The 15,009-nt window shown below is 49.8% G+C and overlaps 1 protein-coding gene across 7 annotated transcripts in view; it reads left to right on the top strand.

The window, feature by feature from the left end:
• Window positions 1-15,009, top strand: part of THOC2 (THO complex subunit 2) — a 131,224-nt gene that overhangs the window by 72,078 nt on the left and 44,137 nt on the right. The window lies entirely within an intron of this gene.

The raw sequence follows: 15,009 nt of genomic DNA, 5'->3' as shown, positions 1-15,009 counted from the left end.
GCCGGAGGCATTATATTTTAGGGCTGTCCATCCGTCCGTCCGTTATAGGTTTTCATTGCCATGACAACTTGAGAACGGCTGAATGGATCCAAGTCAAATTTGGTGCAGGTATGCATATTGAGGTAAAGATTAACTGTTTTGATTTTGGGGTCACAAAGTCAAACGGTCAGAGGTTATGTTAGGTGCGTAAAGATTAACTAATTTGATTTTTTGGGTAAAAGATAAAATGTAAAACGTCTCGTTCGGTAAAGATTATGTTACCGAGCTAACTTGTAATGGGATTTTCCCAGTCATGGGATTTTCACCATCTATATAATAATAGCGTAAGGACTCGACTTTGTTATCCCTTTTACGCCGCACCCAGTGACCCGATGCCCACGGCACTCATGGATTTACGATCTACGAACCGCGCTCTTTGTTTATCACGTACAGCCATACTCGAAAAATCTGAATTAGCCGACGTTGGGGCCCAAAAGCATCCGATTAACTGCCGATACGACGCCATCTTACGACACCATCGTATTGGCGTCTGCTGGGCGAAGGCGAAGCGAGCCGTCCGCTGATTGGACAGTCGAGTGGTGTGAACATGGGTGGTGTGAACCAAATGGTCTTTTTATTCCCTTGAACATTTTAAATTAGGATATATAAGGAAACGTCTTTATCATCATTTTAATAAAGTTAAATGGAGTGACGTTGCGATACTCGGGGTGCGTTGCATAAATAACTCAGAGTAACTCACTCTCGTAACTCAGAGAGGTGTAGCAGGTGGTGAGACGTAAGGAAGCTTAAAGATAACGAGCTGAAACAGACGAACGATATGTCAATCTCTTTCTACACCGAACGGAAATAAAAGTATGAGAGCGGGAAGGCATGGCCTGAGCACTTCGAGCAGAGAAGACTGATTGGACTTAACTTAAAGAGAAAAAATTGGAGCTTTACGGAAGAAGAAGATCCCATGAGCGCTCCCCTATGCCATCCATAATGGTACACTCTATCCATACACCACATCCTCCCTTCCGTGGATGTTCCATGGGTTTCGGCTAGTCTATATAATAATAGCGTAAGGACTCGACTTCGTTATCCCTTTTACGCCGCACCCAGTGACCCGATGCCCACGGCACTAATGGATTTACGATCTACGAACCGCGCTCTTTGTTTATCACGTACAGCCATACTCGAAAAATCTGAATTAGCCGACGTTGGGGCCCAAAAGCATCCGATTAACTGCCGATATGACGCCATCTTACGACGCCATCTTATTGGCATCTGCTGGGCGAAGGCGAAGCAAGCCGTCCGCTGATTGGACAGGCGAAGGCGACAGCAAGCCGTCCACTGAGTGGACAATCCCAGAGTGGTGCTATGCCGATTCCTATTACGAATCCATTCATTTTTCAAAAGTATATCGTAGCGTTGTCATTTAAGTAGATTGCAATAAATACTGTTACGGACCACGGACAAGATGTTGTTTGGCCGAGCGGATGGCACCGCGGCCCTAACAGTTACCCCGACTAACCCGATTCCCGAACGTTGGCCGGATCGCGCCACAGGTATTCAATAGGGAAAAGACAAAGGCGACACGGATGTGAAGAAGAAGAAGAAGAAGACAACAAGGTTGGAAATACTACTAAATTTATTCCTACTATTGACACGCTCAAAGTAACCAAGGAGAAGGAAGGATAATAAAATAATATACAGAAGAATCAGAGACACAGTGCAATTATTAGCTTACCTACAGTCTTAATTATTACCCAGGGACAGAACAAACAAAGACAGACACACGCGGGGAATGATGATAGGAATGGCAGGAGGTGGATGGCTGGAGGGGGAGGAAGGTTCAGCTGGACCCGCAGCACGGTCGGGTCGGGGATTAGCAGCCGCCGCCCCTTTCTCGATCGGCGCGTTTAGCAGCCGCCGTTCCTTCGCGGCCCCGTTCGAAACTGCCGTCAAGGCCCCGAAGCTGCTGTGGCTGAAGCTGCTGTGGCTGCTGCTGCTGTGGCTGCTGATGCTGTGGCTGAAGCTGCTGTGGCTGAACTTGCGGTGGCTGGAGCTGCTCTTTCCGGGATCCCTTACTCAACTCTTCTCAACTCAACTCAACTCTTCTCGTACTCAACTCCTGCTCAGTCCAACCACCAACCAACGTTCCGACGCGCCTTTCTTTTCACGTCTCTCGCTTGGTCCAACCACGTCTTTTCACGTCTCCCTTTTGGTCCAACCAACTCGCTCCTTGCGCGCGCGCTTTTATAGCGCCTCAGGCGATCAAGCCGCCGGCCTTCAGGACACGCCCCTCGGTGAGCTCGCTTCGGCCCTGATTGGTGGGCACAGGCCCTCTGACTCCACCCTTGATGACGATGGGCGGGCACGCCTTTCTTCCCCTAGCTGAGCACATGCTTAATGGCGGCTATTGTAGTTGGGAATATAAGTTTTGGGAGTGGGAATGGGGAATGAAAGGGAATCTATCTTATTTCACTTGGTGCAATGGAGTGTCATCTTAATGGAAGACAAGGCCTTACCCTAATACACATAATAAGGAAATAAGCTACTGAACAGGGATATTATGGTGTCCTTCATGTATGCTTTATGGAACTAACTACGGGAACGCCCTTTGACCTTTATACAACACTGGAGTAAGGAGGGCGATATTTTACCACAATTTACACTACAACAAAAAAAAATAAAAATTCTCATATCCACAACACTGCACCCTCCTCCTCTTAGGCACGTCCCGGGCCTATAACATTAACTTTTAGTGTGGCACGTAGGTGTAGTTCCCTCTACATTTAACCTGACCCTGAGTGCGACAGTTTTAAAACAAATAAATATGTCCCGCTGCTCCATTGCACCCTGCCTAACAGATTCACGCCCACAGCTAACCGAATTGCGGAATGGTCTTCAAACTATACATTGACGGTGGGGATCATTATTTACAATGGCTCTGCTTTTATTTACAAAACTAACCCAGGACCTGTGATTGTTCTTTCTGGGGGGGAGACAGTCTGCTCTGCATCGACGCACCCTGAAAGCACCCAAAACGCACCAACACACCCTCAAGCACCAATCGGTGCACAGTCATCACTGTTCATGAAAATAAAAACAACAAACAAACCCCTAACCCTGCTGGTGGTCTCTTGCTCTTCGGCTCCCTCTGCTGGCTATTACTATCTTCCTGATGTCATTTTCTTTGCTGGCGGCCTACTTGCAATAAAACTTGCACAAAACGTGTCCATTTTTTTTATTATTTATGGCCCACAGGGCCGACGAGTGTGGTTCACCTGTGGGGCATCGGTGCCCTGTGCCCAAGGTCCGCCAGGAAGATCTCGGGCCTTCATGGCCGGTGCCAGCAGAGGGGCCATGCCCCAACCCACGGGGTCCATAAGTGGTGCTCAGCCACAGACATGTGGTCCATAAGGTGGTGCATCGATGCAGACAGCTGGTTCTGGGAGTTCCGGGCGCACAATGGCGGACTCACGCCCGCTCCCCTCGGCGCCCAGTGGCGCACAGGTCCTCATGTGGGAGACAAAAGGGGGAAAGACAGATGAGCGAGGGGTAAGGTCACAAGGGTACACATCAATCAAGGCAATGCAAGGCGAAGTGCGTACGGAGAGCGAAGTGAGAAAGCTCGTCCCTACCGTACGTCACCCCCCCGGTCACCTACTCTACCCTTACCCTTACCCCATATTTACAACATCTACACATTTACAAATTCGTCGCTAATGTCCGTCTTCCCCATATTTCCCCTATACCAAATTCGTCTCCACAATCCCTCTATCCAAAATTTGCCATCACCCAAATCATCATCAATCCTCATAAGGAGGCAGAGATGGAACACCAGCACAATGTCACACCCACGTCATGATGCGTCTCACATTCCAAACATCTGCACAATAAAATAATAAAAACAACCATGGCATGGTGTGGAGGTACGTCATCCCAGGTGAGTGGATGTAGATGGTGCGAGGAGATTCCTAATCCTAACTATCCTCTAAATGCCTTTAACACACTTTAACACACCCGGGGTCTTTCCCTGCCAATCCATTGGCCAACTTACACTATGGGTTCTAAAAACCAATTCCCATTGACCAAACTGTGGTGCTTCTCAATTTGGGGTCTCGCTCCCCCGATTCATCTCCCTGTGCCCTTGCACAATTTCAGGACTGGGGCGTGTAGCTCTCCCAGCAGGCCTACCCACCTGCACACCACCACTGCAGTTGCCACCCGAGCTTACCTAGCTCCTCACCCTAACCTATCTAATTGGGGAAGGCCCCTCCTGGCTCTGTCACCCCTCGGTGCCCTCTGGCACTGGGCTACCCGGGTCCGTCCTCCGGATCCTCGGGCCCCATCCACAACAACGCTACCGGCTCCCAGAGCCCACCTGCGGCCTCACCTGGCCGACATCCTCACAGTGGTGGAGTGCCCATTTAACTACACACACTAACAGGCTACACGCCCAGCCATTTCGACAACACTAATGCACCCATCCAAATACCTTTCTTCCACCACGCACCACAGATGCCAATATCCAACCACAATTTACCTGTACCCTCTACCTAACACTTACACTACCCTCCCCGGGTATTCGTGATGGGGTTCATCCTCCTTTCCCCCATCTACAACTTCGCACCATCCACTCCACTCCACAGTTTGCACCATACTCACTCCACGACCATCCATTCCAATACTCCATACCATTTATTCCATACAACCTGTTTTTTCATACCCCTGTTGTTGCACACCTGTGCAATCACACCTGGTGCCACCTGCACCCTCCTTCCTTCCTGGACCATTTGGTCAGCACAACCCATCACTATCACTCTCATACACTGCTCCATCCACCTGTTCAGCTGCACACCTGTGCAATCGCACCTTTTAACCACACACACGGCATCATCTAATCTACCTGTTGCCCTGCTAACTTAGTGCTCCCCGTCTTCCCTTTAAACTAAGCACATACCACGTCATTATCATCCACTCTAATCTACCTGCGTCCCCACTACAGGTATCATTGTCACTACCTAATCTTACCGTTACCTAAGGTCATCTTCTCTAGATCCCTACACACGATATCCTAACCCTCCCGGGCTAGTTTTCACTGCCATAAACCCCATAAATCTAGTGCTCCTTTGCCCCCGGTGTGAGAGATGGCAGAGTTGCCATCCCACCACATCGGGTATCTCCCACTACCAATTTGGCTCATCCAATTGCAACCAATCAAAAATTTTCCAATTACTGCCAATTCTATTCACTTTTCTAAATTTCGGATCAAAAACACTATCAGTATCATCATCATCGTCCGCTATATCCTAGGCTCGGTGCGTCATGACATCATTAAACTCGGCTTGTATGAATTCGGGTGGTTTGGTCGCCTGCAGTTGGATCCGTCCGGCATTCACGACTCTGGGGAGGAGGCATGCTCGGGCCGAGGTTCCACGCATCATCGCGGCTCGGTACCCTACGGTCCCGGGCCCGATGGCTGAGGCTCGCCCGGTCGGAACCCCGTCCCCGCCAGGGGGCACCGTCCCGCTTCCTCCCACTCGCCCTTGAACCGGACCGGTCGCCTCGCCCGACAAGGCCCGGACTCGACCGTGCAGGGCGGGGCCAAGCCCGAATCGGCAACGACGCTTCGAAGAGAAGCGACGCAGCATCGATCCGCGCCGGGCCTGGCATCCAACAAAGCGCACCGCGCCCCGAGTGCTCGCATCGGCTATCCGTCGCCCTAAACGCTGCCCCGTTCAACGTCGATGCTTTACTCGCATGCCCACACGCACACGCGACCCTTTTGACACTCACAAAACCCGGCGTTCCAATGCCGTCCGTACATTCCACCAACGCACTCCCTGTTACACACCACACCTCTCGCGCACACTCTCTTAACACACCTCGCGCACCGTCTTGCGCACTCTCCCTCGGTACGTACTCCGTACCACTCTCCATGGGCGTGCACTCTTGCATCCACCCACTACCGCGCTGAGATGTGCTCCCTCGCACTCGCGCCACAACCAACTCAGGTGTGTTTTCTCGCACACCCTCGCCGTTCATCCCATACGTGCATCCTCGCACCCGCTCCACCACCAACTCACTCCTCATGTCACACTCCGTACATCCCGACGTGCATTCTCGCTCGCACTCGGTTTCACTCCCACACTTTATAACACGCTCACTCGCCGACGCACACTTTTTTTTTACACGCGTGCCATTTCCACTCACACGGGACCCTTCACCAACGCCCGGGTGCCATATTGACCCCAATCGCGCGAAAATTCTTTTGTCGCCAAACATCCTTCTACAAAATCTCCCCGCACAATACACAGCACGACTCACCTGGGGGATCCTCCTCCTTCGCTCCAACACCACCTGCAAACTTTCATTGGTGTTATTAAGCACAGCATCGTGATGTGAGCAGGGACGTTGCACATTTTCCATTTCTCCCTGCAATTCCCGGGCTACCTCCATCATCTCTTCAATTTTAATTCCCAGCACTTCTTTTTCTTTATTCACCACGATGACCGCTGGCTTTAATAAAATTCCCTCTTCTACCTCAACGGTCGCCGGTTGCCCTTTACCCCGGGTCGCGATTTCTACCCCGGTCCAGTTACCCGTGCTTTTCTACACTTAGCTCAACCAGCGCTTCTCGACCCGCGTTACCTCCTCGTGCACCCCTGGGACCTGCTCGCCCAACCCGCGGTCTCTGTCCCTCTCCGCTTCCCTTACTTCATATGCGACTCTCTCCCTCACCATTTCCTCAATTATTTCTTTAATTTGGTTTCCCAATCGCTCACCCATTTTTTCCATAAGGGCCCCCATTTGTATCATAAAAAGGTTCAAATCCACCGGTGCTGCTACGGTCACGGGCACCGCTAAATTTGGTGCCGCTGTAACCACGTGCGCAAAGGCGCCATTTTGTGCGCCTGATACTCCCTCAACCACCTCCTCATTGCTCTCCTCCATTTCTTCCCTCTGATCCTGGGTTACCCCTAACCCCTCTTCTAGTTCCCCCACCGGCATCCGATCGCCTTGACTAGCCATGGCGCGATTTCAAAGTTCGGGTTTTAAAAAAACAAATTTCGGCCGCTCCAAATTTTGACCAAATTTTTTCCTTTTAGACGTTTTAAAAATTTGGTTCGGGCTTCGAATCTCACGCCCAGACACCAATTGTTATGGCCAATAGTACAATTGGTGTTCCAAAATTTGGGCTAAATAAATTTAGTCCCAGGTTCGAATCCCAACTCCTGACTACCAATTGTTACGGACCGCGGACAAGATGTTGTTTGGCCGAGCGGATGGCACCACGGCCCTAACAGTTACCCCGACTAACCCGATTCCCGAACGTTGGCCGGATCGCGCCACAGGTATTCAATAGGGAAAAGACAAAGGCGACACGGATGTGAAGAAGAAGAAGACAAAAAGGTTGGAAATACTACTAAATTTATTCCTACTATTTACACGCTCAAAGTAACCAAGGAGAAGGAAGGATAATAAATTAATATACAGAAGAATCAGAGACACAGTGCAATTATTAGCTTACCTACAGTCTTAATTATTACCCAGGGACAGAACAAACAAAGACAGACTCACGCGGGGAATGATGATAGGAATGGCAGGAGGTGGATGGCTGGAGGGGGAGGAAGGTTCAGCTGGACCCGCAGCACGGTCGGGTCGGGGATTAGCAGCCGCCGCCCCTTTCTCGATCGGCGCGTTTAGCAGCCGCCGTTCCTTCGCGGCCCCGTTCGAAACTGCCGTCAAGGCCCCGAAGCTGCTGTGGCTGAAGCTGCTGTGGCTGCTGCTGCTGTGGCTGAAGCTGCTGTGGCTGAACTTGCGGTGGCTGGAGCTGCTCTTTCCGGGATCCCTTACTCAACTCTTCTCAACTCAACTCAACTCTTCTCGTACTCAACTCCTGCTCAGTCCAACCACCAACCAACGTTCCGACGCGCCTTTCTTTTCACGTCTCTCGCTTGGTCCAACCACGTCTTTTCACGTCTCCCTTTTGGTCCAACCAACTCGCTCCTTGCGCGCGCGCTTTTATAGCGCCTCAGGCGATCAAGCCGCCGGCCTTCAGGACACGCCCCTCGGTGAGCTCGCTTCCGCCCTGATTGGTGGGCACAGGCCCTCTGACTCCACCCTTGATGACGATGGGCAGGCACACCCTTCTTCCCCGAGCTGAACACATGCTTAATGGCGGCTGTTGTAGTTGGCAATATAAGTTTTGGGAGTGGGAATGGGGAATGAAAGGGAATGTATCTTATTTCACTTGGTGCAATGGAGTGTCATCTTAATGGAAGACAAGGCCTTACCCTAATACACATAATAAGGAAATAAGCTACTGAACAGGGATATTATGGTGTCCTTCATGTATGCTTTATGGAACTAACTACGGGAACGCCCTTTGACCTTTATACAACACTGGAGTAAGGAGGGCGATATTTTACCACAATTTACACTACAACAACAACAAAAAAAAAACATTCTCATATCCACAACACTAAGCAAGCCGTCCGCTGATTGGACAGGCGAAGGCGACAGCAAGCCGTCCACTGAGTGGACAATCCCAGAGTGGTGCTATGCCGATTCCTATTACGAATCTATTCATTTTTCAAAAGTATATCGTAGCGTTGTCATCTATCTATAATTCCAGTAATCTCTGTCTGTCTGTCTGTACGTCTGTACGTTTGTCTGTGACCGCTGTTTCTCGACAACCACGGGTCCGATATACTTTTAACTTGCCAGGTATATTGCTGGGGACCCGAGGATGTGCCTTTTCAAGGTTTCATATTAATCGGACAATTACTTACCGAGCTATGTCCAAAAAACGATTCAACCAATCAGAGAGCAGCGAACGATCGCGTGTGCCGAACGTGGCGGGCACACTCTGCCTCGGATGGCACATTTGAGAGCGTATTCATTTATTTCACGTTTGCAAACTATGTTGGCGTTAAACTATGTTTTACAACTAATAAAAACGAATTTGCGATTCATTCGCTTTCCTGCGCGTTTGTGCACGCGATGGCGATTTCTTTACCAAACTCCGGAAGCCGTTCGCTTTGGACCAAACCATTGCATGTAAATAGAGGGGGGGGATTGTCACCACTCGCAAGCCGTTCGCTTTGGACCAAACCATTTCATGTAAATAGAGGGGGGGGATATAATTTTAGATATAGATATAGTACGGGCATGCCCTAGTTTAAGTAGATTGCAATAAATACGTTGTTCATATACGCACTCTTCATTCTCATCTTTCTTCCTATCTCTTACTCGGACAAGCAAATCCCCTATGCCATCCATAATGGTACACTCTATCCATACACCACATCCTCCCTTCCGTGGATGTTCCACGGGGTTGGGCTAGTAAACATGGGTCCGTTTTCCAGACTTTTCTCCCTTACCCTTTAACATATTGAACTGAATATTGGTACATGGCTTTATTATAAGTTACAGAAACTGTAACTTATTATGTCGCTTTGCATACCTTAGATGATTTGTCCTCCTGCATAAAGGCTCACAATTGCTGAGTGCTTGGAACAAGAACATTCATTCAGACCAGTAGGGGACATGCATTGCAAAGCAATTCGCCCTTGTTTTATTCTACCGTGGCTTATTCATTTATAGGCCTCATCTATCCCTACCACACCCTATATTGTTGTTCGGCTTGTGGCAATTGTGTTTTCTTTTTGTCCCCCGTCGCACAGCGGAGCGAAAGGGGGACTATGGTTTTCCCCTCCGTCCGTGTGTCCGTCCGTCCGTCTGTGTGTGCGTGCGGGTGTGCGTGCGTAAGCGAAGGACCGCATTCGAATTTGGTGTGTGGGTGCAACCCACGTCAAAATCCAAGATGGCCGCCGCCATGTATGTCTGATGCCATGTATGTCTGAACCTTGAGCTGAATATCTTGAAAAATAAGCGAAGTACCAACTTATAATTTGGTGTGTGGGTGTATCTCGGCATAAGGAAGAACGCTATTGAAAATTGGTTCGCCACGTCAAAATCCAAGATGGCCGCCACCATACATATGTCTGAACCTTGTGAGCGAAATATCTCGAAAAATAAGCGAAGTACCAACTTCTAATCTGGTGTGTGGGTGTATCTAGGCACAAGCAAGAACGCTGTTTAAAATTGGGTCGCCACGTCAAAGTCCAAAATGGCCGCCGCCATGTATGTCTGAACCTTGTGAGATGAATATCTTGAAAAATAAGCGAAGTACCAACTTCTAATTTGGTGTGTAGGTGTATCTCGGCATATAGTGGGGCAACTTAGCATAGCAATTGTGCATTTTGTGAGGAAAGCACCAAATTTGGCACACTAGTAGACTATCATATTATGAAAAGATCTGGATATTGGGCCATCTCAGATTCAGAGATTTGATTTTTGCAAGATTTCGATTCGATTGGGATCGAAGAGAACACCTTCTTCGTCTTGTGTACAGTGAAGTTGCCAGCCCTGAATTATCTGGCTACATCTGGGTGCTTCATTGGGAGTGCAACCATGTCCCTCAGGTGAACAGGGACCCACCTGGCATAGTGTGTGTGGTCTAAGGCATGGAACCCTGGGACCAGTTCCGTCAGGGCATCAAGGTACATCGTGAATGAAGCCTGCCGCAGAGAACGCACGAAGACCAGTACCAACATCTCTAGTTCCAGCACAGTTGCCCAGTACTGAAAGTTGGGAATGTCTTCTCTCTGGTGACACCAGTCTTCGAACTCAGGCAGGTCTTCTGCATCATCAGCATATGTCATACAGTGGCGTTCATACGCACGGTGTTGCAGGATGTGCAGTGCCGCTGCAGTGATTTGATGAGCTCTTCTTGTGCGGGTGACGTGGGCAGCTCGCAGGAAGGAGTCGGCCGTCCATGGCGTTGCAATCTCAGCTTGAAAATCTGCAAATCTTGCAAAAATCAAATCTCTGAATCTGAGATGGCCCAATATCCAGATCTTTTCATAATATGATAGTCTACTAGTGTGCCAAATTTGGTGCTTTCCTCACAAAATGCACAATTGTTATGCTATATTTAGCTTAGCTGCCGGACTAATAAGGAAGAACGCTATTGAAAATTGGGTCGCCACGTCAAAATCCAGGATAGCCGCCACCATATATATGTCTGAACCTTGTGAGCGAAATATCTCGAAAAATAAGCGAAGTACCAACTTCTAATCTGGTGTGTGGGTGTATCTAGGCATAAGGAAGAACGCTATAGAAAATTGGGTCGCCACGTCAAAATCCAAGATGGCCGCCTCCATGTATGTCTGAACCTTGTGAGCGAAATATCATATCATAGCATGTTTTCTGCGTCTTCCACTTTGTCAACTCACATCACTTCCCCGACGTGGGACCGAGGCGTAACGCTTGTTTTAATTGGTGTCATGTATTTTCCTTCTTGGGGTTCCTTTCACATTAATTCCCTCATTTAAATGTAGATCTTTGTTTGTTCATTTATTCATTTATTAATGTGATGACAGATGTTTATTGTCCTCGTTTTATCAACTTTTTTGTTGAATCCTTCTGGAGTCTTCCTGCCGTCGTGTTGTTTGAGTAGAGCACATCAAGTAGCCCTTCGAAAAAGCCCAGAATTTTATTTCCCGCCGGCTATGAATTCTTCCAATCACGGTTCTGTATTCTGGAGCCATATCCCACATCTCTGGGGTGGGTGAGTCAAAGGTCACACACCCCGTGCATGTGATGCATAATGAAAGCGTTGTGGACTATTAATTGGGTTTTGTGAATTGTATTACAGGATTTCATTTTTGACAAAAGGGTGTTGCTAATGAGTCCTCTTCAGGACCAGAATAATTTTTACATTACCTGATCAGGCCTTTGAGTGACTTGAGTAGTTGTCTTATCCCATGAGTGAAGCAAAAGGGTGGGTTTGAAGGGAAACCCACACTTTTTTTTTCTGAAAATCATTAATCATGGTTTAATTTGAAGGGGAAATTTTTTTTTGTTTTTTTTTGTTTTTTTTTGCCAATCACAAAGTGTCAAAGAAAGCCCTGGAGTATTCATTTTTCGATTTTGCCAGTGACATCACACGATGAACTCGCCTTGATCCAAATGGCGGATTTACATAGAGAACCGTACATGTTGAGCTCAGATTCCATTATTGATTTCGACCATCATTAGCAAATCTAAAGGTTCTTGGTATGTTGAAACTGATCAGTAGGATTGTGAAGAAACGATTGGAGACAAAATTAGTGATGGAAACACTTGAGTGGAATAATGGAGTCTTTAATACACCATATAAGGAGCCTGAAAAATGACATTTATTTATGTGAAAGATGGCAAGGGTAAAATCGCTCTCAAATCTTCCGTTAGGGTCCCATGAATATAATAAATGACCAATAACAGGAATTTTGGGAGCGACCATGACCTTGATATCAATCCCCAAAGGTGACGTCATCCACCCTCATAGTATTAAAACGTTTCACTTTGACATTTGTTTTATTGAGGGACTAAGCCATGTAGAGCATAATAATGTATTGTTGCGGATCTCGAGCCCGTCGTCGTACTAAGGGGAGATTAAGCCCTTCTCCCCCTCAAGCTTTCAAGTCCACGAGGCCATTACCCACTTTACACTCGTGGGGGCGGATTGCTGAGCAATTCCAGCCGCCAACCCGCAGCGAGCGCGCGGAAGGGTTTCCAGTCAAATACCCGAGTACCTTCGATACACGTGCCGCTGCGAGGACGGGGGCTGAACCTCACACGGGTCACGCTGGGTTGATACGCCCGAGCGGTTTGCGTGTCACGTGACTCATGCCGTTAATTTTTATGAACCCGATCGAGCGGTTTTATCTCGTGCAATGCGAGGCCAATGGTGGAAAAGACGTATACGGCCAAGTTGGAAGCAAAACACAGGTTTATTCACAATTTGTACAATGGCCAAAGAGAAGAGACACAGGATAGAAACTTAACCGTTCTTAACTTAAATCCCGGACAAGGGTCCTCTCACTCACGCGGGGAAAGGAAGGAAGAAGAGGACGCGGTCATGGTCGCCAAAATTCCTGTTATTCCTCACAACTACACGAACCGGGGAAGGCCCTCCCTGGCACTTACCCCCTCGATGCCCACCTCGGCATTGGGCAACCCGGGTCCTTCCCTTGGATCCTCGGGCCCCACTCGCACTCACCTAACCGGCTCCCAGAGCCTACCTGCGGCCTTACCTGGCCGACAAGCTACCAGTGACAGATTTCCTCAATAACCACACTCACCAATTAAGCCACATGCCCAGCCATTCCACCGTCTCCTGCACCCCACAAAACACTACTTTCTACTACCCGCACCACAGGTGTCAATATCCATGCAATTTACTTATGCCCCCTACCTGGCTTTAAACTACCCCCCCCCCCCCTGGGCTTTCACGAATGGGTTCCACTCCCCCCCATTCAATCCTTTGCACCATGCATTCCACACCAATTACTTCCACACCATTTATCTTGCACACCATTTTTTTTCTCACACCACTACTTTTACACACCATTACACAATTCCTCAAATACACAGCATCATCTATCTACCTAATTTCCCCTACAACTCGTGATTCCCCGTCGTCCCTTTAAACTATGCACACCCTTTTTCTTTAACAACCACCTAAACTCTCTACGTCCCCTCTACAGTTCAGGTGTCCTACTCAACTCTTGTCCCGAAGGTCTTCTAAATCCCTAACAATTATATCCTTGCCCTCCCTCGGCTAGCTTTGGTGCCCCATGGAGGCAACCATTGCTGGCCCCTCCATGTGCCTAACACTGCCATCCCCCTAAACTAGTGCTCATGGGCCCCCCCCCCCCCCCCCCCCCCCCGTGGTAGGAATGGTCACACTACCATTCCCCCACGTGGGGTACACTACTATCCACAGTCCTCTACACTACGAGCCCCCATCTATGGAGGTACTTTGTCACAGCTCGGCCTCGGAGGGCCGAGCGATCCATGCGGGTGGTTGGTCGGCTTTATGGGGTGTCCGTCCGGCATTGACGATCCGAGGGGGGAGGAATCCATGGGCCCAGGTGCCGGGCTCCATCCCTGCGTGGGTCCCTTCGGTCCCACGCACGATGACCCAACCGGCCACGACCAGAGCACCTCACCCGACAAGGTGCGTGGCTCCGATAACCCATACCTCCCCTCGAACCCGGCCGCCCGACCTTGCCGCCATACGGCGCCAACCATACAGTGCGGGGGCCGGAGGCACGAATCGTGCACGCCGGTCCTTGCGAGACCGACGCAGCACCGATTCCCTCCGGTCCCCGCGGCACACAACTCACCGGGGGCTCGCGTACGCTACTCGTCCCACTAAGCTCTACCCCGGTCTGCGTCGATGCCCGGGCCGCGTCCTCACGACCCGCGACCCACTCCACACTCGCACACCTAAGCGCACACGCGCCCTTCACACACTCCGCTATCGCACACTCCGGTGCACACCACCCAGGTACACACGCGCCCCCCACAAACTTCGTCATCGCACACTCCGGTGCACACTCTTCTCTTACACACTCCAGTACGCACTCTTTCTCCACACACTCCGGTGTGCACTTTCCCTCGCACTCCGTACTCGTACTTGCACACCTAGGCGCACTCATGCCTTTCGCACACTCCGGTGTGCATTCTTCTCTGACACACCCAGGTGTGCACCCCCGCTCACACTCCAGTGCGCACTCCCCCTCCACGCACTCCGGTACGCACTCTCTCTCACACTCCGTACCACCCTCTCGCTCCACCCACTCCCTCTCATACCCCACAATGGGCCCTTTGTGAACGCCCGGGTCTCGCCCGATCCCCAAGCTCACCGAGCACCAGTTCGCGCCAAACACATTCCCGCCATTATTACTCACTTCGGGGCCCTCCTTCTCCGCCAGCACCTGCAAACTTTTTATTGGGTTATCAAGCACGGCATCACGGTGCAAACACAAACTTTGTGCGCATTCCATCACCTCCTCCCGTGATTCGCTCCCTTTCTCTTCTGTCTCTTCAACCCCAATCATTACTTCGTCTACCCGGGTTACCTCCTCTATTTCCTGGTGCGGTTCCGAAATCTCCCCTTCTACG

This window comes from Myxine glutinosa, chromosome 12 (genome assembly GCF_964187855.1).
Source record: "Myxine glutinosa chromosome 12, kmMyxGlut1.1, whole genome shotgun sequence".
Lineage (NCBI taxonomy): Eukaryota > Metazoa > Chordata > Myxini > Myxiniformes > Myxinidae > Myxine > Myxine glutinosa.
This window is presented reverse-complemented; position numbering and strand designations above follow the sequence as displayed.